This window comes from Phocoena phocoena, chromosome 9, assembly GCF_963924675.1.
Source record: "Phocoena phocoena chromosome 9, mPhoPho1.1, whole genome shotgun sequence".
In the NCBI taxonomy this organism is placed as follows: Eukaryota; Metazoa; Chordata; class Mammalia; order Artiodactyla; family Phocoenidae; genus Phocoena; species Phocoena phocoena.
In genome coordinates this window covers 70,025,834-70,047,808 of record NC_089227.1, presented here as the reverse complement: position 1 = coordinate 70,047,808, position 21,975 = coordinate 70,025,834, and positions in this window count along the sequence as shown.

The window sequence follows — 21,975 nt, the reverse complement described above, 5'->3', positions numbered from 1 at the left end:
GAGATGGTAGAGCTGAAGGATCGTCAGCAATAGGAGACGGAGGGCAAGCTGCAATTTCACTCATGCCTGACATTGATGGCACGGGTTCTGGTTCCTTGCTAGATTCAATTCTATCTACCCTCTTGAAAAAACAATCCAGTGATGTCTGGGTAGTAGCATGTTCACATCTTCGAAAGTTCGCAACTTGAATGTTCCTATGTAGGGGGGCTTACTGTGATCCCCAAGACTCATAAACGCACGTTCAGCACTGACACCAGTGACTAGCTATTAACAAAAAAAACCACTGAGATGTTATTTAATCAAATGCCCTTAGCATGCAACAAGTGTTATCCTGCATCTCCCAGCCTTTAATGCCTGCTTCAGTGTTCTTATCCAACTCATTCTAAAACTGAATATTTTATGTTAGGTTTTAGTGAATCCTAGTCTTTCCTATTCTTGCCTAGATGTGAAAATTCCCATTTGCCATGAGTTAAGGTTAAAGTAGTCACATTTCTGATAAACAGAATTGGCTCTTCTGTTAAGCTCCTTGCATTTCATTTCCATTTTATATTCTTTACTCCAGAGCATTGCTAACCCCCCAGATGTGCATGGGGCAGGAGGAGAGAGGTGTGGAAAGCAACACACACACACATATACAATCCCACCCATACTTAAGAGAATAATAATAGGCTCCTGTGACTCTGGAGACAGGGTGAGAAAAAGAGTAGGTTTGTATAAAATACAAGCAGTCATGAAGAGGACAACAGGGATAGCTGTGAAGCTGAGGCTGCATTCATTCTGATGTGCTAAACTCACTGGAAAGTTGCCAGTGAAAACTAGGAAATTCATCTGAATCACTTTAAACCTCTCAGAGGAAATGTGCTATAAAAATTCAAGACAGTGTTGCCATTATTAAAGCTATTATTGCTAACATTTCTCATTATGAACACAAAGTCAGAAAAGGAAAAAAGGCTGGTAAAGAAATCAGACAGATAATAGGGAGGAAGGCTGACAATTATTATTCAGACAGGTAATGAATTTGGTAATGTCTAACCTATATAGTACAATGGATCTGTTACAATCTTTCTTAGATTGTGAGAAATAACAAGTTTCAATACAAATGTGGGTATTTAAAAGAAATGACTACCTCAAAGTCTTAGATATTAAGTTTAGCTCTCATAACGTCTGTGTGACAGCATTCTATTGATCAGTTTGGGCTGCCATAACAAAATACCACAGACTGGGTGGCTTAAACAACAGCAATTTATTTCTCACAGTTCTGGAGACTGTGAAGTCCAAGATCAAGATGCCTGAAAGGCAGGTTTCATTCTAAGGTCCCTTCTCTTGGCTTCTAGGGGGCTACCATCTCCCTGTGTGCTCTCATGACCTCTCCTTTTATTCAAGGAAAGACAAAGCAAGCTCTCTATATAAGGGCACTTATAAGGGCACTTATTCCATCATGAGGACCCCACTTTCATGACCTAACTTAATCCTAATTACCTCTCAAAGGCCCCATCTCTACCATCACACTGGGGCTTAGGGTTTCAACACAAGTATTTGAGGGGAACACAAACATTCAGACCATGACAATTATTATATGTATAGTCTCCATTTAAAGAGAGCTTTAAAAGGATGCTTTATTCTGAGTGTATAAGCAAGTACAATATTTAAAAATAAAAAGAGAATCCTATGTATTTATCTACCATACCCCACTAGAGTCATAGTGTTTAGTAGATACTCTTCTTACTATTAAACAAAACCTGTAGATATATAAAAGTCAAGAAATCAGATGTTTTGTTAAAAGACTTCCATTTGAACATCTACTTGAGGATACTTTATAGGGAAATAAAATATTTTATAAGTACAAACATACATGACGACAATATGAAGATAGGAAAGACTGGGGAAGAAAAATAGTCACATTGGAGTAATTAAGTCACCAGGTTTACCCAGGTAAAAATCTCTGTTCAATAGCTGCCTGAGCAGAATTTATTTATCTGCCATCAGGCCCAGCCTTACAAACAATCAGATGACAAACAAAAGCAGTCTAAAGAGGAGAGGAAGAACAATCACTGGTAGCTAAGGACTCTGTTTTTGTTTAACAATTTGGGGAGTTTAAGTCACCAACTTGTCTATTCACCTTTCTTGCGCTAGCAAAACATTTTCTAGTTACAAAATGAATAAAAGCTACATTATCACTCATCCATAGTAAATTTCTATTTCTAGGTCACTTTAAGCAGAATGTGCTTGCTCATCAAGGCATACTTTGAAGAGCCTTGTCATAAATACTAAGAGAGGCAGTGAATCAAGTGAAAAGAGAATATGGAATCATATAGAGCTAGATACAAATTCTACCTCAACCATTTACTATATTGGAGGCCTTGGGTAAATATGTAATCTTTCTTATTATGGAAGAATATTTGCATTATTACTTCATTGTATTATCTAACACCACAGAAATACAAAGGATCCTAAGAGACTACTATGAATAACTATATGCCAACAAATTGGATAACCTAGAAGAAATGGAAATTCCTAAAAATACACAACCTATCAAGACTAAATCAGGAAGAAATAGAAAATCTGAACAGTTCAATAATGAATAAGGAGATTTAATCAGTAATCAAAAAGCTCTTAACAAACTAAAGTCCAGGACCAGATGGCTTCACTGGTGATTTTATCAAACATCTAACAAAGAATAATACCAATCTTTCTTAAACTCTTCCAAAAAAGGAAAGAACACTTCCAAACTCATTTTACAGGCCAAAATTACCCTGATACCAAAGCAGAAAAGGACACTAAAGAAATAAAATTACAAGTCAATATCCCTTATGAACATTGATGTAAGAATTCTCAACAAAATGCTAGCAAGCAGAATTTAATGGCACAGTAAAAGGATCCAGGATCCTATACCACAATCAAGTGGGATTTATCCCTGTAATGCAAGCATAGTTCAACCTAGGCAAATCAATCATTGTGATATACCACATAAACAAAATAAAATATAAAAATCTTTATGATCATCTCAATAAATGCAGAAAAAGCATTTGACAAAATTCAAAATCATTTCATGATAAAAACTCTCAACAAATTAGGTATACAAAGAATATACCTCAACATAATAAAGGCCATAAATGACAGCCTACAGCTAACGTCGTACTCAATGCTGAAAGCTTTTCCACCAATATCAGGAACAAGACAAGGGTGCCTACTCTTGCCACTTCTATTCAGCATAGTACTGGAAGTCCTAGCCAGAGCAATTAGAGAAAAAAAAGAAATAAAAGACATTCAAATCAAAAAGGAGGAAATGAAATTGTCTCTTTGCAGATAACATGAATATATTTCTTTTCATACTTCCCTAAGGACGCCAGGAAACAACTGTTAAAACTAGTAAATGAATTCAGTAAAGTTGCAGGACACACAATCAACATAAAAAATCAGTTGTGTTTTTATACACTAACAATGAGTTACTCAAAAAGAAATTAAGAAAACAATCCCATTTACAGCAGCATCAAAAACAACTAAATACTTATGAAAAAATTTAACCAAGGAAGTAAAAGATCTTTACACTGAAAACTATAAAATACTGATTAAAGAAATTGAAGAAGACACAAATAAATGGAAAGATATCCCATGTCTATGCATTGGGAGAATTAACATTGTTAAAATGCCCACACTACACAAAATAATTTACAGATTCAGTGTAATCCTATCAAAATTCCAATAGCATTTTTCACAGAAATAGAAAAAATAATCCTAAAATGCACTTGGAATCACAAAAGATTCCACATGGCCAAAGCAATCCTGAAAACGAAGAAGAAAGTTGGAGGCATCACACATCCTGATTTCAAACTATATTACAAAGCTGTAATAAGTCAAAATAGTTTGGCACTGGCATAAAAAATAGACATACAGGGCTTCCCTGGTGGTGCAATGGTTAAGAATCCACCTTCCAATTCCGGAGACATGGGTTCGAGCCCTGGTCCGGGAAGAACCCATGTGCCAGGGAGCAACTAAGCCCATGAGCCCTAGAGCCCATGCTCTGCTGAGCCCTAGAGCCTGTGCTCTGCTGAGCCCTAGAGCCTGTGCTCTGCAACAAGAGAAGCCACCACAATGAGAAGCACGCCACGGCCGCAACAAGAGAAAACCTGTGGGCAGCAATGAAGATCCAATGCAGCCAAAAATAAATAAACGTATATTTAAAAAAAAAAGACATACAGACCAAGAGAACAGAATTGATAACCCAGAAATAAACCCATGCATATAGAGTCGGTCTTTGACAAGAGTTCCAACAATATGCAATGGGGAAAGGATAGCCTATTCAATAAACGGTGTTAGAAAAACCAAATATCCACATGTAAAAGATTATAAGTGAATCTATACCATACATGAAAATGAACTCAAAATGGATTAAAGACTTAATATAAGACCTGAAATTGTTAAAGTCCTAGACGAAAACACAGGAAAAATGTTCCTTGATATTAGTCTTTACAATGATTTCTTGGATATGACACCAAAAACCCAGGCAAAAAAAGCACAAATAAACAAGTGGTACTACATCAAACTTAAAAGCTTCTGCACAGTAAAGAAAACGATCAACAAAATGAAAAAGTAACCTGAAGAATGAGAGAAAATACTAGCAAGCCATATATCTGATAAGGAGCACTATCCAAAATATACAAAGAACTCACACAACTCAATAGCAAACAAAACAAAACAAACAACAACAACAAAAAAACAGATTTTTTAAATGGGCAGAGAACCTGAATAGACATTTTTCCAAAGAAAGTATACAAATGGTCAACAGACTATGAAAACGTGCTCAACATCATAAATCGTCAGAAAAAGTCAAATCAAAACCATAATGAGGTATGACCTCACATCTGTTAAGATAGCTATTATCAAAAAGACAAATGATACATATGCTGGTGAAGGTACGAAGAACAGGGAACATCTGTGCACTGTTTGTAGAAATGTAAATTGGTACAGCCAGTAAGGAAAAGAGTATGGTGGGTCCTCAGAAAATTGAAAGAGAACTACATATGATGCAGCAATCCCACTTCTGGGTGTACCTTGAAAGGATATAAAATGACTATCTCGAAGAGATATCTACAATCCCATATTCATTGCAGTATTATTCACAGTAACCAAGATGTGGAAACAACCTAAAAATCCACTGGCAGATGAATGGATAAAGAAAATGCAGTACACACACACACACACACACACACACACACAGGAATATTATTCAGCACTAAAAAAGGAGGAAATCTTGCCATTTGAGATAACATGGATGACCTAGAAAGCACTGTACTAAGTGAAATAAATCAGACAGAGAAAGACAAATACCATATGATCTCACTTACATGTAGAGTCTAAAACAAAACGAAACAAAAACAAAAAAAGAACTCACAGATACAGAGAATACGCTGGTTGTTACCATAGGCAGAAGGTGGGAGGTAGGTGATATGGGTGAAGGAGGTCAAAAGGTACAAACCTAAAGCTATAAAATAAATAAGTCATGAGATGTAATGTAGAGTATAGTGACTATGGTAAATAATACTGTATTGCGTATCTGAAAGTTGCTAAGAGACCAAATCTTAGAAGTTCTCATGACAAGAAAAAAATTGTAATTACGTGTGGTGATGGATTGAGGGATGTTAACTAGACTTATTGTGGTGATCATTTCACAGTTCATACAAATATTTAATCACTATGTTGTACACCTGAAAACTACTATAATATTATATGTCAATTATATCTCAATTTTTTTTTAAAAAGGAAATCCTGCCATTTGTGACTACACAGATAAAAATGGAGAATGTTATGCTAAGCAAAATAAGCCAGGCAAAGAAAGACAAATGATTCATGATCTCACTTACATGTAGAACCTTTAAAAAAAAGTTTCAACTTATAGTGACAGAGAGTAGAATAGAGATTACCAGAGGTTGGGGAGTTAGGGGCGGGGAGAGGCAGGTAGGGGGAAAGTGGAGCTAATGGTGGAAGAGTACAAACTTTCAGTTACAAGATGAATAAATTCTGGAAACCTAATGTACAGCATACTGACTATAGTTATATTATAGTTAATATAGTTAATTATAATATAGTTAATTATAATGTATTGTATACTTGAAGTTTGCTAACGAGTCAATATACACAAACACAAAATGTAACTCTGTGAGGTGATGCGTATGTTTATCAGCTTGATTGTGGTACCATTTCACAATGTATACATATATCAAAACATCACATTGTACAACCTAAATATATACCATTTTTATTTCTCAAGCATACCTCAATAAAGCTGGAAAAATAAACTAATTAATTAATTTAAAAATTACTCTATTATATTCCTATTTTTTTAAAAAGGTATTTAAGTTCTAAACACAAAACATCTCTGATAACATTGCCCTTTTCCATCTCCCCCACCACTCTCTGTTGTTAACACTTTCTCATTTTAGACATTATGTCCTCTGGGACACCTGCCCAGGTGCCCATGTCTGGGTTCAGTCACTCTTCTCTCTCCTTGTACTTCTTCATACTTTGCTTTATCAACCAATTATTTATTTGTTCATATTTCCATTAGACTATAAACTCTACATCTCCTTCACCACACTAGGCACTTAACAATTATTTGTTGAATGAATAAGAAATTATTTCATATTTCAGAATGTCTCTCTGAAACCCTCAAAATACAGATTTTCTACTATACACTTAGTTTGCAACCTTCTCTCTCCTTTAATCTTTTATGTAACTAAGCTAGCTAATTTATTGCTTATTATTTCATTGAATTGTCTTACTTTTTTCAATATGTTCTATCAAAATACACTGTCCTTTGTAAAACTAGACATTGAATATTAGGGAGCCAGGTAAAATTATGATAATAAATCACTTGATGATTTCAGGTAGATGGAATAATCACCTGGATTGTGAGTGGCAGTTCAACTCCTATTGTCCATGCCTAAAATAGACTACCTGACTCAGGCTTATAAGACAGAAAATCAATCCCATAAAGTTATTTTGATGGTCAATTCTAAATTAGGTCAGCTGTTTAGAAAAAGGATTGTTTGGCAATTCCTTTGACAGAATTAATATTTTAATAAAGTAACTGAATGTTCTAGAAAAAAGGGACAAGAAAGTCAGTCCTCATCTAAAAGACCCAGAATGACTAAGGTCACATAAAGAGTAACGGCAAAGTTATACTTCAGGACTTATGACCTTCAATTCAATTTTCTTTCTATATCAATATCAAATCAATAGTTAACATGAGTTGTTATACTAATTCAGTCTCCTGTCTACCAAATCCATTATCTAACTGCTTCTTTGATGTTTCTGTTATAATGAATTTATACCAATATCCTACTTTGTCCCCTAGTCTCTAGCTGTGTAGGCTCATAATAAACTCTTTGATAATGAGAGGAGAGAACTCCATCTATCTCTTTTATCTACCCACCCCCCACCAAACCAGGCACAGGCAAGCCTTCTTACCACAGGGGGAATGTGAAAACAACTTATTCAGAAATCTGTTCTTCTGAAAAGCACATGAATCTTCCAGAGAATCCTACTTCACTCCACTCTTCAGCACCCATCGCTCAAAATCCCAGTTTGAACCACTTCTCCACCACCACCACCACTTGCCTAATCAGGAAGCCATTTTCATTTTCATCCAGATCAAACCAGCATGAGAAATTTTCTGGGTCATTATTCCCTGGGTGAAAAATTCAGTTTTAAAAAAAGACATAGGGCTATGTGTACATTTGTACAATTTGTTTTATGTACCTAGTTAAAAGTTCACACGTTACCTGAGCAAATATTAGAATGTTATATTAAATACTGTTAAGCTCTTGGTCTTTTTGTATTTTGACATATTCACCACTCTTCCCAAGTTTATGTTATCTGCAAATTTGATGGGTATGTCACAAATGTCTGCATCAAAGTAACTGATGACAATGTTGAACAGAAAAAGAAACCTTAATTTATGTTCCATAAACTTGCAAGGACAGGTGCAGGTCACTAAGGGTAGGAGGCAGAATTCATCTGTGTCACTGCTCAAAGAAGTCAGTGATTTTTTTTTTTTCAAAAACCAAAAAACCCCTGCTTTTTCTATAAAGAATATATTTCATTAATGCAGGTTAATTAAAAATTTCTTATCACCCGACATGTTGTAATATTACAACTCTATACTATTTAAAGCATTCAGTGATATTTTCTTTATTTTGAATTTTATTTTTTATATACAAGGTTCTTATTAGTTATCCATTTTATACATATTAGTGTATATCTGTCAATCCCAATCTCCCAATTCATCACACCACCAGCACCCACTCCACCACATTCCCCACTTGGTGTCCATACGTTTGTTCTCTACATCTGTGTCTCTATGTCTGCTCTGCAAACCAGTTCATCTGTACCATTTTTCTAGGTTCCACATATATGCATTAATATATGATATTTGTTTTTCTCTTTCTGACTTACTTCATTCTATATGACAGTCTCTAGATCCATCCACATCTCTAAAAATGACCCAATTTCGTTCCTTTTTATGGCTGAGTATAGTCCATTGTATGTATGTACCATATCTTCTTTATCCATTCATCTGCCAATGGGCACTTAGGTTACTTCCATGACCTGGATATTGTAAATAGTGCTGCAATGAACATTGGGGTGCGTGTGACTTTTTGAACTATGGTTTTCTCTGGGTATATGCCCAATAGTGGGAGTACTGGGTCCTATGATAATTCTATTATTAGTTTTCTAAGGAATCTCCATACTGTTCCCGATAGTGGCTGTATCAAATTACATTCCCACCAACATGCAAGAGGGTTCCCTTTTCTCCACACCCTCTCCAGCATTTGTTGTTTCGTAGATTTTCTGATGATGCCAATTCTAACTGGTGTGAGGTGATACCTCATTGTGGTTTTGATTTGCATTTCTCTAATAATTAGTGATGTTGAGCAGCTTTTCATGTGCTTCTTGGCCATCTGTATGTCTTCTTTGGAGCAATGTCTATTTAGGTCTTCTGCCCATTTTTTGATTGGGTTGTTGTTTTTTTAATATTGAGCTGCATGAGATATTTATATATTTTGGAGATTAACCTTTTGTCTGTTGATTCATTTGCAAATATTTTCTCCCATTATGAGGGTTGTCGTTTTGTCTTGTTTGTAGTTTCTTTTGCTGTGCAAAAGCTTTGAAGTTTCATTAGGTCCCATTTATTTATTTTTGTTTTTATTTCTATTACTCTATGAGGTGGATCAAAAAAGATCTTGCTGATTTATGTCAAAGAGTGTTCTTCCTATGTTTTCCTCTAAGAGTTTTACAGTGTCCAGTCTCACATTTAGGTCTCTAATCCATTTAGTTTATTTTTGTGTACGGTGTTAGGGAGTGTTCTAATTTCATTCTTTAACATATAGCTGTCCAGTTTCCCCAGGATCACTTATTGAAGAGACTGTCTTTTCTCCATTGTATATCCTTGCCTCCTTTGTCATAGCTTAGTTGACCATAGGTGCGGGGGTTTATCTCTGGTCTTTGTATCCTGTTCCATTGACCTATATTCCTGTTTTGGTGCCAGTACCATACTGTCTTGATCACTGTAGCTTTGTAGTGTAGTCTAAAGTCAAGGAGTCCGATTCGTCCGGCTCCATTTTTTTCCCTCAAGACTGCTTTGGCTATTCGGGGTCTTTTGTGTCTCCATACAAACTTTAAGATTTTTTTGTTCTAGTTCTGTAAAAAAAGGCCATTGGTAATTTGATAGGTATTGCACTGAATCTGTAGATTGCTTTGGGTAGTAGAATCATTTTCACAATAATGATTCTTCCAATACAAGAACATGGTATATCTCTCCATCTGTTGGTATCATCTTTAATTTCTTTCAACAGTGTCTTATAGTTCTCTGCATACAGGCCTTTTGTCTCCCTAGGTAGGTTTATTCCTAGGTATTTTATTATTTTTGTTGCAATGGTAAATGGGAGTGTTTCCTTAATTTCTCTTTCAGATTCTTCATTATTAGTGTATAGGAATGCAAGAGATTTCTGTGCATTAATTTTGTAGCTGTAACTTTACCAAATTCATTGATTAGCTCTAGTAGTTTTCTGGTGGCATCCTTAGTGTTCTCTATGTATAGTATCATGTCATCTGCAAACAGTGACAGTTTTACTTCTTCTTTTCCAATTTGTATTCCTTTTATTTCTTTTTCTTCTCTGATTACTGTGGCTAAGACTTCCAAAACTATGTTGAATAACAGTGGCAAAAGTGGACATCCTTGTCTTGTTCCTGATCTTAGAGTAAAGGCTTTCAGTTTTTCACCATTCAGAATGATGTTTGCTGTGGGTTTGTCATATATGGCCTTTATTATATTGAGGTAGGATCCCTCTATGCCCACTTTCTGGAGAGTTTTTATCATAAATGGGTGTTGAATTTTGGCAAAAGCTTTTTCTGCATCTATTGAGACGATCATATGGTCTTTATTCTTCAGTTTGTTAATACGTTGTATCACATTGATTGATTTGCATATATTGAAGAATGCTTGCATTCCTGGGATAACTCCCACTTGGTCATGGTATATGATCCTTTTAATGTGTTGCTGTATTCTGCTTGCTAGTATTTTGTTGAGGATTTTTGCATCTCTATTCATCAGTGATATTGGTCTATAATTTTCTTTTTTTGTACTATCTTTGTCTGCTTTTGGTATCAGGGTGATGGAGGCCTCATAGAATGAGTTTGGGAGTGTTCCTTCCTCTGCAATTTTTTTGGAAGAGTTTGAGAAGGGTGGGTGTTAGCTCTTCTCTAAATGTTTGATAGAATTCACCTGTGAAGCCATCTGGTCCTGGACTTTTGTTTGTTGGGAGATTTTTAATCACAGTTTCAATTTCATTACTTGAGATTGGTCTGTACATATTTTCTATTTCTTCCTGGTTCAGTCTTGGAAGGTTATACCTTTCTAAGAATTTGTCCCTTTCTTCCAGGTTGTCCATTTTATTGGCATAGTGTTGCTTGCAGTAGTCTCTTAGGAAGCTTTGTATTTCTACGGTGCCAGTTGTAACTTCTCCTTTTTCATTTCTAATTTTATTGAATTGAGTCCTCTCCCTCTTTTTCTTGATGTGTCTGGCTAATGGTTTATCAATTTTCTTTATCTTTTCAAAAAACCAGCTTTCAGTTTTACTGATCTTTGCTATTGTTTTCTTTGTTTCTATTCATTTATTTCTGCTCTGATCTTTATGATTTCTTTCCTTCAACTTGGTTTCGTTTGTTCTTCTTTCTCTAGTTTCTTTAGGTGTAAGGTTAGATTGTTTATATGAGATTTTTCTTGTCTCTTGAGGTAGGCTTGTATTGCCATAAACTTCCCTCTTATAACTGCTTCTGCTACATCCCATAAGTTTTTGATCGTCGTGTTTTTGTTGTCATTTGTCTCTAGGTATTTTTTGATTTCCTCTTTGATTTCTTCAGTGATCTCTTGGTTATTTAGTAACATATTGTTTAGCCTCCACGTGTTTGTGTTTTTTACATTTTTTTCCCTGTTATTGATATCTAATCTAATAGCATTGTGGTCAGGAAAGATGCATCATATTATTTCAATTTTCTTAAATTTACTGAGACTGGATTTGTGACCCAAGATGTAATCTATCCTGGAGAATGTTCCGTGCACACTTGAGAAGAAAGTGTAATCTGCTGTTTTTGGATGGAATGTCCTATAAATATCAATTAAATCTATCTCATCTATTGTGTCACTTAAAGCTTGCATTTCCTTATTAATTTCTGTTTGGATGATCTGTCCATTGGTGTAAGTGAGGTGTTAAAGCCCCCATATTATTGTGTTACTGTAGATTTCCTCTTTTATAGCTGTTAGCGGTTGCCTTATGTATTGAGGTGCTCCTATGTTGGATGCATATATGTTTATAATTGTTACATCTTCTTCTTGGATTGATCCCTTGATCATTATGTAGTGTCCTTCCTTGTCTCTTGTAACATTCTTTATTTTAAAGTCTATTTTATCTGATATGAGTATTGCCACTCCAGCTTTCTTTAGATTTCCATTTGCGTGGAATATCTTTTCCCATGCCCTCACTTTCGGTCTGTATGTGTATCTAGGTCTGAATTGGTCTCTTGTAGACAGCATATATATGGGCCTTGTTTTTGTATCCATTCAGCCAGTCTGTGTCTTTTGGTTGGAGCATTTAATCCATTCACGTTTTAGGTAATAATCTAAATATATGTTCCTATTACCATTTTCTTAATTCTTATGGGTTTGTTTTTGTAGGTCCTTTTCTTCTCTTGTGTTTCCCACTTAGAGAAGTTCCTTTAGCATTTGTTGTAGAGCTGGTTTGGTGGTGCTCAATTCTCTTAGCTTCTGCTTGTCTGTAAAGCTTTTGGTTTCCCCATCGTACCTGAATGATATCCCTGCCAGGTAGAGTAATCTTGGTTGTGGGTTCTTCCCTTTCATCACTTTAAATATGTCATGCCACTCCCTTCTGGCTTGTGAAGTTTCTGCTGAGAAATCAGCTGTTAACCTTATGGGAGTTCCCTTGTATGTTATTTGTCATTTTTCCCTTGTTGCTTTCAATAACTTTTCTTTGCCTTTAATTTTTGCCAATTTGATTACTATATGTCTCAGCATTTTTCTCCTTGGGTTTATCTTGCCTGGGACTCTCTGCACTTCCTGGACTTGGCTGGCTATTTCCTTTTCCACGTTAGGGAAGTTTTCGACTATAACCTCTTCAAATATTTTCTCGGGTCCTTTCTCTCTCTCTTCTCCTTCTGGGACCCCTATAATGTGAATGTTGTTGTGTTTAATGCCGTCCCAGAGGTTTCTTAGGCTGCCTTCATTTCTTTTCATTCTTCTTTCTGTATTCTGTTCTGCAGCAGTGAATTCCACCATTTTGCCTTCCAGGTCACTTATCCTTTCTTCGGCCTCAGTTATTCTGCTATTGATTCCTTCTAGTGTAGTTTTTATTTCAGTCATTGTTTTGTTTACCTCTGTTTGTTTGTTCTTTAAATCTTCTAGGAGTTTGTTATTTAATTCTTCTAGGTCTTTGTTAAACATTTCTTGCATCTTCTCAATCTTTGGCTCCATTCTTTCCTGAGGTCCTGGGTCATCTTCATTATAATTATTCTGAATTCTTTTTCTAGAAGGTTGCCTATCTCCACTTCATTTAGTTGTTTTTCTGGGGTTTTATCTTGTTCCTTCATCTGGTACATAGCCCTCTGCCTTCTCATCTTGTCTTTCTTTCTGTGAATGTGGTTTTTGTTCCAAAGGCTGCAGGATTGTAGTTCTTTCTTCTGTTGTCTGCCATCTGGTGGATGAGGCTGTCTGAGAGGCTTGCGCAGCTTTCCTGATGGGAGGGACTGGCAGTGGGTAGAGCTGGGTGTTGCTCTGGTGGGCAGAGCTCAGTAAAACTTTAAGCCACTTGACTGCTGGTGGGTGGGGCTGGATTCCCTCCCTGTTGGAGGTTTGGCCTGAGGCAACCCAACACTGGCGCCTACCTGGGCTCTTTGGTTGGGCTAATGGCAGACTCTGGGAGGGCTCACGCCAAGGAGTACTTCCCAGAACTTCTGCTGCCAGTGTTCTTGTCCCCACAGTGAGCCACAGCCACCCTCTGCCTCTGCAGGAGACCCTCCAACACTAGCAAGTAGGTCTGGTTCAGTTCAGTCTCCCCCAGTGTCACTGCTCCTTCCCCTGGGTCCCGATGCGCACACTACTTTGTGTGTGCCCTCCAAGAGTAGAGTCTCTGTTCCCCCCAGTCCTGTCCAAGTCCTGCAATCAAATCCCACTAGCCTTCAATGTCTGATTCTCTAGGAATTCCTCCTCCCGTTGCTGGACCCCCAGGTTGGGAAGCCTGACGTGGGGCTCAGAACCTTCACTCCAGTGGGTGGACTTCTGTGGTATAAGTGTTCTCCAGTTTGTGAGTCACCCACCCAGCAGTTATGGAATTTGATTTTATTGTGATTGCGTCCCTCCTACCATCTCATTGTGGCTTCTCCTTTGTCTTTGGATGTGGGGTCTCTTTTTTGGTGAGTTCCAGTGTCTTCCTGTCAATGATTGTTCAGCAGTTTGTTGTGATTCTGGTGCTCTCGCAAGAGGGAGTGAGAGCACATCCTTCTATTCTGCCATCTTGAACCAATCTCACATTCAGTGTTATTTTCAATCACACCTTCAATAAAATTTATACCTGACACTTCCTTCAAAGACAGCACATAGAAATTCTGAAAGCTGCCTGCAAACCTGCAGTTGAGGATGTCCAGACCTCCGGAGCCTGAGTGCTCAAAATATCTAACTTCTCAGGGCAATCTCCGTGCTAAATCAGAGATTACCAGGAACAGGGCCCTACTCATTTCAGAATATCAATAGTGTTTTTTATGCTGTTTTTTTCCTGTGAACAGATATGTATTGACTTCTTACTGTGTACTAAGTACTGTTGTCACTTAGAATATATATAAATTTTAAAAACATATCACCTATCTTCAAGGTTATCTCAATGTAGTTAGAAAGAGAGAAAGACATGTAAATAAACAAATGCAATAAAGAGAGTATTGTACATATAAGTATCCACATGGTATCAAAAATATACAAGGGGAAAAAGTATCAATTCTGCCAGAAAATATCAGAATAGTATGTATAGAGTCAGAAACACTTTAAAAGTTGTAAATAATAATAGCAATGAGAACAGCAGCAAGGCAGGTGAAATATACTATGCTTATCTCACTTAATCCTCTTGACATCCTATATGATAGGTACTATTATTATCCCAACTTTACAAATTAGAAACTGAGGAACAGTATGATTAATTAACATTAACCCATAGCTAGTAAACAATGGAGCTGAGACTTGAACCCAGGGTTTTCTGACTCCAGAGCAGACATCCTTAAATATTGCAGTATCAGAAATATTTCAGATGACACACATGCTGTTAGGAGAGGGAAACTTACGGAAAGAGACCTAAAGAGAGAGAGAGAGAGAAATTAAATACAATAATTTCTCTGGGTAAGTGGTAATATCCCTAACAGAAAACTGAATATGAGAAGCAAAGCAAAGATGTAGTGAAGATAAGAAAGATGATGTGCCAGATTCTGACCATACTGAATTTTAGTGTCTGCGAGACATCCAGGGGCAGTGCCTATGAGTCAGAGGATGTGTGAGTCAGAGTTTAGGAGACATGCTGAGCTCAGGCATGTGGTTTACTCTCTAGGTCCCAGATGTGTCTCACCTGCATGCACATTTCAAATATAAAAGTGGTTAAAACTATGCTTCTAAGAAGAATGTATAGTATGAGAAGAGGGGCAACAATAGGGATCTGAGAAATATCATTATTTAGACTAAAATAGAATAGTAGTTAAAAATCCCGTTTTATGAGCTCTCACAATCTCTGTGTACTTTTTCTTTATAATATTATCAATGGTGCAAATTTACAATTGTTGACAATTTATTTGAATAATTTCTTATACTCAATGAGTCAAGCCCCCTGGGCTTAGGGGTTAGCTTTTGCTAACCATTCATTATATTTCAAGCACTTAGCATGATGTCAGCACATGATAGGTGCTCAATACTGAATAAATGAGGAAGGGAAACAGATAAACTCATTAGAAATGTGGAAAGAGAGGCATGATAGAGTGCTGTCAAGAGATTCCAAGGTTTCTAGAATAGAATATACAGTTAGAATAGAAATGAATCTTTGAAAACCATTTGGCCATCCTCACTATAACACAAGAAGAAGCACTATAACAAGAGAGCAGAAAGCCCTAAGAGGGCAAAAGCTAGATGAAACTGAAAAAGAACTGAGTAAAATAAGGGAGAATTAAAAGAAATCTAAAAGTACAACACAGGATCAATATGTCTATTGGAAGCAATAAATGGAAGAATAGACACTGCAAAAACCTGTTATTGAAATATATAGGGCAAACTTGAGAAGCTTCATCAAAAATATAGAGGAAAAGGAAAGGCATTAAAGCTATGCAAATACTAAGAATAAAAAATGGACACTCAACGTAACAATCATGGATATCCTTTAAAATAAGCAAAACAATTAAACAGAAGCAACATCAAAATTATAATTGATGAAAACTTTTCTGAATTAAAAAAAATGAATATGCAAATAGATGTGGCTCACCAGATCTAAATAAAATCTAAGAAAGATATTCTACATGCAAACACTCCTGAGTAAATTCTTGAGTTACCAACAGAAATAAAAATCCTCTGATAATCCAGAAATTTCCTTTAAATAGAAATGTAAAAACTATTCTTAAAATAAAATAAACATGGTGAATAATGCATACATTAATAATGATAAACTGTATCCGAACCTCTAGTTTTTAATCAACTAGACATGTTGTAAGGAAAAGAGAAGAGGAGAGGGTTTCAGATGCAACTTCAAAATGTTTAATAAAATTCTTTATCTCACTTTCAGGGGACTTCAAAGATCCTATTTCATTCCTGACTTTGATAACTAGATAAATATAGCTTCAAAGAACTGCCCCCCTCCGTGTCCCAATCAATTCCAAAAAGCAGAAACTGCACAGTTCACATTTTCTAACTGCAATCCACTAAGGCTTGAAACCTTTTTTTTAAAATGTTTAACGGAGAAAAATTAAATCTTGGTAACTGAAAATACTCTTAATATTCTCCTAAATAACCACTGATTCAAAGCCAATCTATAATGAGAGACTACTTGAAAAATAATAAAAATGGGGCCATAATATCAAAACCTGTGATTGATTTCCAGGTCTGATTTCAGACATAAATTCAAAGTTTTCAATGCTTTTTCAGCATTATTTGTAATATTAAAAATTGAAACAGCATAACAAAAATAAGGCAATAGTTATTATTCAAATATTAAAACATATTTTTAAATGGCATAGAAAAAAGTTCACAAAATAATATAATATGTAAAATGTAGTCAAAAACTAAGTATATTACCATATGTGGTTAAATGAGAGGTGACATGCAATAATAACTTCTCTGAAAATTCAGAGAGAATTAGAAAGTAAAGGAATAGAGAAATAACTGCATAAATATATCTGAGAAAAGCAAAATTTTTGACCAAATATACTTTCTGTATGTCAAATCATTTTTTTAAAAAGTTTAGATCTGGCTGATGTATATTTTAAACGTCTTACCCTCAATACAATTTTCTAAACAAGCATATAAAATTTTCAGTACTCAGTGTGTTGATATTATTTTCTTTTCAATATGCTAAAATTAATCTACTATGGTTGTGACCAATCTTAGGAAAAATCATACATCTAATCTCTACGGAGTTGTAACAGAGACAAATGATTTGATCTCCATGGACATAGATGTCATTGCATATTCTAAAGATAAGTTTTAAGAGCAAGAACTGAAAATGGATAGACCATATTAGGTCAAATCTCATTATAACTATCTCTAAAAAAACCTATGAGACAAAACAAAGTTAATAGTAGTAAGTGAGTAAAAAGAGAAATCGGATTTTCTAATGAAATAGAATCCTGCAGTTCATTTCATTTATGGCCATTATTTCACTTCGACCTGGTAGAAAGTCTTCAGTAGCCAACAAATTCGATATGAAAATTGGTGCCATTTAACAAAGAATCCAGAATTCACAATAACGCTAGCTTTTAAAATTAATACCAGGCATTGAATATTAAGGTCAATGTCAGCACACATCCATTCAAAGTTGCGAGCTAAGTCAGTTTTACTAGATATCTGTGCCAATAGCACACTTTGTGCCTGCCCAGGATTTTATTTTTTGTTTTAATTTTTACTGAAATATAGTTGATTCACAATGTTGTGATAATTTCAGATCTACAGCAAAATGATTCAATAAACATATATATATATGTTTATTTCTCCCTTCAATGAGAGCAGCATCAGTACTGCCAAGTACATTAAGGTATAGTAAGGCATACATAAAACAGAAGGTAATTATAGTGTATTGTGAAAGTTCATAACTTGCAACCCTCATGAGGGGAAGGGCTTCCCTGGTGGCGCAGTGGTTGGGAGTCCACCTGCCGATGCAGGGGACACCGGTTCGTGCCCCGGTCCGGGAGGATCCCACATGCCGCGGAGCGGCTGGGCCCGTGAGCCACGGCTGTGGGCCTGCACGTCCGGAGCCTGTGCTCCGCAACGGGAGAGGCCACAGCAGTGAGAGGCCCGCATATCACTAAAAATAAAAATAAAAAAAAAAAAAAAGAAGGGAGGGGATATCTGTGTATGTATGGCTGATTCATTTTGTTGTGCAGTGGAGGCTAACACAACATTGTAAAGCAACCATACTCCAATAAAAATTAATTTAAAAAAAGTATATGTAGATTTTAGTAATCACAGTAGATAAATATTACTTCTGGAATATTTACATGAAACTTCACAAAGAATCAGCCTGTGAATAAAAGCTTCAAAACATGAATTTTTTGTTCACTGGCTTCTCTCTCCTTTTCCAGTCATTATAGGAAAGGTCCTTACAAGAAGTGACAAGAAAAGGACCATCACATTTTTATAGTAGCAGATAAAATTCACTACTAATACTGCTTTCCTCTCCCCTCTGTGCATGGTAGGCAGAATAACAGCCACACAAAGAACGCATGTCTAACCGTAAATATGTTAAGTTACACAGCAAAGTGGGAATGAAGGTTGCAAATGGAGTCAAACTTGCTAATCAGCTGACCTCAAAATGGGGAGATTATCCTGGATTGTCTGAGTGGTATTATCACAAGGGTCCTTATAAGTGAAATAGGGAGGCAGGAAAGTCAGTTAGAGAGACTACTGAAGATGCTACACTGCTGGCTTTAAAAATGGATTGGAAACCATGAGCCAAAGAATGCAGGCAGCCACCCAAAGCATACAAGCAAGGAAGCAGATTCACTCCTAGAGCCTCCAGAAGGCACTCAACACCCCATCATCTTGATTTTAACCCAGTGAAACCTGTGTCAGACTTCTGACCTCCACAGAATTGTGATATAATAAATTTGTCTTGTTTAAGCCTCTGTTTGTAGTAATTTGAAGCAATTCTTACACTGAAGGAGGATACTAATAAAAGTCCTAAGGAAAATAACTGCAGAAGTTTGCCTTCTCCTCAAATGGTAACCATGAGAAAAGAAAGGTGTTTCTTGGAGTTATGGCTATTTGGGAAAATTAAATAAATTTATAATTTTATGTGAGAACATGTATTTTAAAAGGAAGATTACACTTTAATCATCAGTCTATGTATTGTCAATGCAAAGGCTTATTTATCTAAGGTTAAACTTCACAAAGACAGTTAACACTTATACATAAGAAATGAATTTCAAGTTTCAGGTACTTTCAATTTAATTGTTACTCTGAATGTTTTAAAACTATCATTTTATAAGCTTCTATATGAAAATGTTCCAATTTTACTTTCCCTCTATATTTTCATGTCTTCTCCAATGGGTTTTCTTGTGTCTTTGCTCCCATATCGTCACTCAGTGACATGAAAATATAGAGGGAAGTTAATTCGTTATTTACACAAATTAACTTCTCTCATATTTTTGGTCTTCCCTTTCTTCTTCATACTTCCTGCACACATTTCCTTGATCCTGTATCTTTATGCCACCCCTTTGGCATCAAACGTGGTTCTGAGTTTCAACCAACCAACCAACCAACAAATAAACAAATTTTGGCCAATTTAAAGAGAAACAATTTACTAAAAATGTATTATCAGAGATAATACCAAGTGCTGGTGAGAGTGAAGAGCAACTCTCCTTGCAGGGCTGATGGAAATATTAATTGGTAACATCATTCTGGCAAATTGTTTAGAAATGTATTTGTGGGCTATGAAGGGAAAAAACACCTAAACCGTGCTGAAAAGCTACTCCTATGAAGACACCTCTATCACCGGCCTAGGGTACAGACAACAGAACCTACAGTGCCACCACTAACAACTTAGCTTTCTGGACACTTCACAGAACAAGGGTAACTGCTGCCTCTGTGGCCTGCGTGTAGCTACTGCTTCTAATGCCAACTCAACAGTGGTCCCAGACCCTGCCCCATAAAATAGATTACCCAAAACACAGGAAAAGGTTTCACAGGCCGAGTAACCAAAAGGCAACCAAATGTTCCATATTTCTCCTATCACAACTTACACCTGCAACTATCTCATTTTGACTATCTTTTTACCTCAAAAATTTCTTACTTAATAAACTTATGTGTCTTAACAGAATCAACCCCCACCTGCATACCAAAAGCTCCCAAATTTGTGCCTCTGGCTTGGCTATTGTGGGACTTCAACCAAGTCTCAGTGTGGGTTCTTTTTCAGATCAAATATCATTTTCTGTTAAAAAAAAAATTTTCCTGTCTTGGCCACTCACACACATATCTAGAGAATGTGAATCTCCTTTCACATACAAACTGGGATTACTTATGCTCTGTTCTCACTGGAGACCTCAGTCATCACTAACCTGCTATCTGACTAGTTTCCAAAGCTTGGCTGAGAGAGCTAATATTTAAGAAAGACATTCTGAAGGGTAGATAAATTTTTATTGTTCAAAATTCTTCACTTTATCCTTGTATTAAACTACCTATCCAGAATAATGACACTCTGATCTCCCAAAGAATTGCTTTTATTATATAAAATTGATTAAAAAAAATAATAATTACCTGGGGAAATCTTTTCTTGGCAAAACAGATATCAAGGTTATAATTATAAAATTTACTCCATACTCTCACACAAAATTTCTCATGATAAATTTTCTTACAATGTCCAGAAATAAAGGTTGTTTCTTATGAAGAAATTTACGCTTGTTACCACAATAAAACAAAACTATGCAACCCCATTTATTCTGTTTGCCCATTTTTGCACTCAGTTGTGTTACTGTTCATCACCAGTTGTGTTGATGCTTGTGTCTCCTGCTCTACCTTTACTTCATAGTTATTATTTTTAACTTTTTATTAATTTAATCAAAATTATCTACTGCATTTCTAGGATAAGCCAAGCACTCTTCTAGGTGCTGAGTATACAATAGGGAAGACGTAACAGACAAAAATCCCTGTCATTGTGGAATTTGCATTCCAGTAGAGAAAAGACTGAAAATAAATATGCAAGATATATAACACAGGCATACCTCATTTTATTATGCTTAATAATAAAATTAAAGATAATTCATTTTTCACAAATTGAAGGCTTGTGGCAATGCTGCAATGCTGCATCAAGCAAATCTACTGGTACCATTTTTCCAACAGCATTTGTTCACTTCATGCCTCTGTATGACATTTTGGTACTTCTCACAATATTTCAAACCTCCCACCAGCAAAAAGATTATGATATGCTGAAGGCTCAGAAAATGGTTAGCATTTTTTAGCAAAAAAGTATTTTTTAATTAAGGTAGTACATTGTTGTTTTAGACATAATGCTACTGCATACTTCATAGACTACAGTATAGTATAAACATAACTTTTATATGCATTAGGAAATTAAAAAATTCATGTAACCCACTTTATTGTAATATCCACCCTACTGTGGTGGTCTAGAACCGAACCTACAATATCTGAAGTATGCCCATATATGAGATGGTGGTAAGTGCCATGGAGAAAAATAAAGACAGAAAAGAAGGATTGAACATGAGAGGACTTAACAAATTTTAAACATGGTAGTCAACTGAAAGGTGACAATGGAGAAAGGCCAGCGAGGCAAGAGTGGAAGGAGCAAGGAGGCGAGGAGGAGGGTAGAAAGAACTAAGAAAGGCCAAATCATATGAAGTCTTTTACTCTTAGATGGGAAGCCAGTGAGAGGCTTTGAACAGAGAAGCAACATGGTAAGACTTCAGTTTTAAAAGAATAGGTCTGACTACTATGGGAAAACAATCAGTAGCTGAAGGAGAGAGAAGAGTTAAATGGCTACCGCAAATCAAGAGTGGCTTGGATCACACAGAAGGATATGATCAAGAGGAGAGTTTGATAAAATACAAAATAATTCATGAAAATTCATGAGAAATTTAAGGATGGGTAAAACTTAGAGGGAAGAGAAAATATCAGAGAACCAGAATGGCTTTAGATTTCTTTACAACACTGGATAGTAG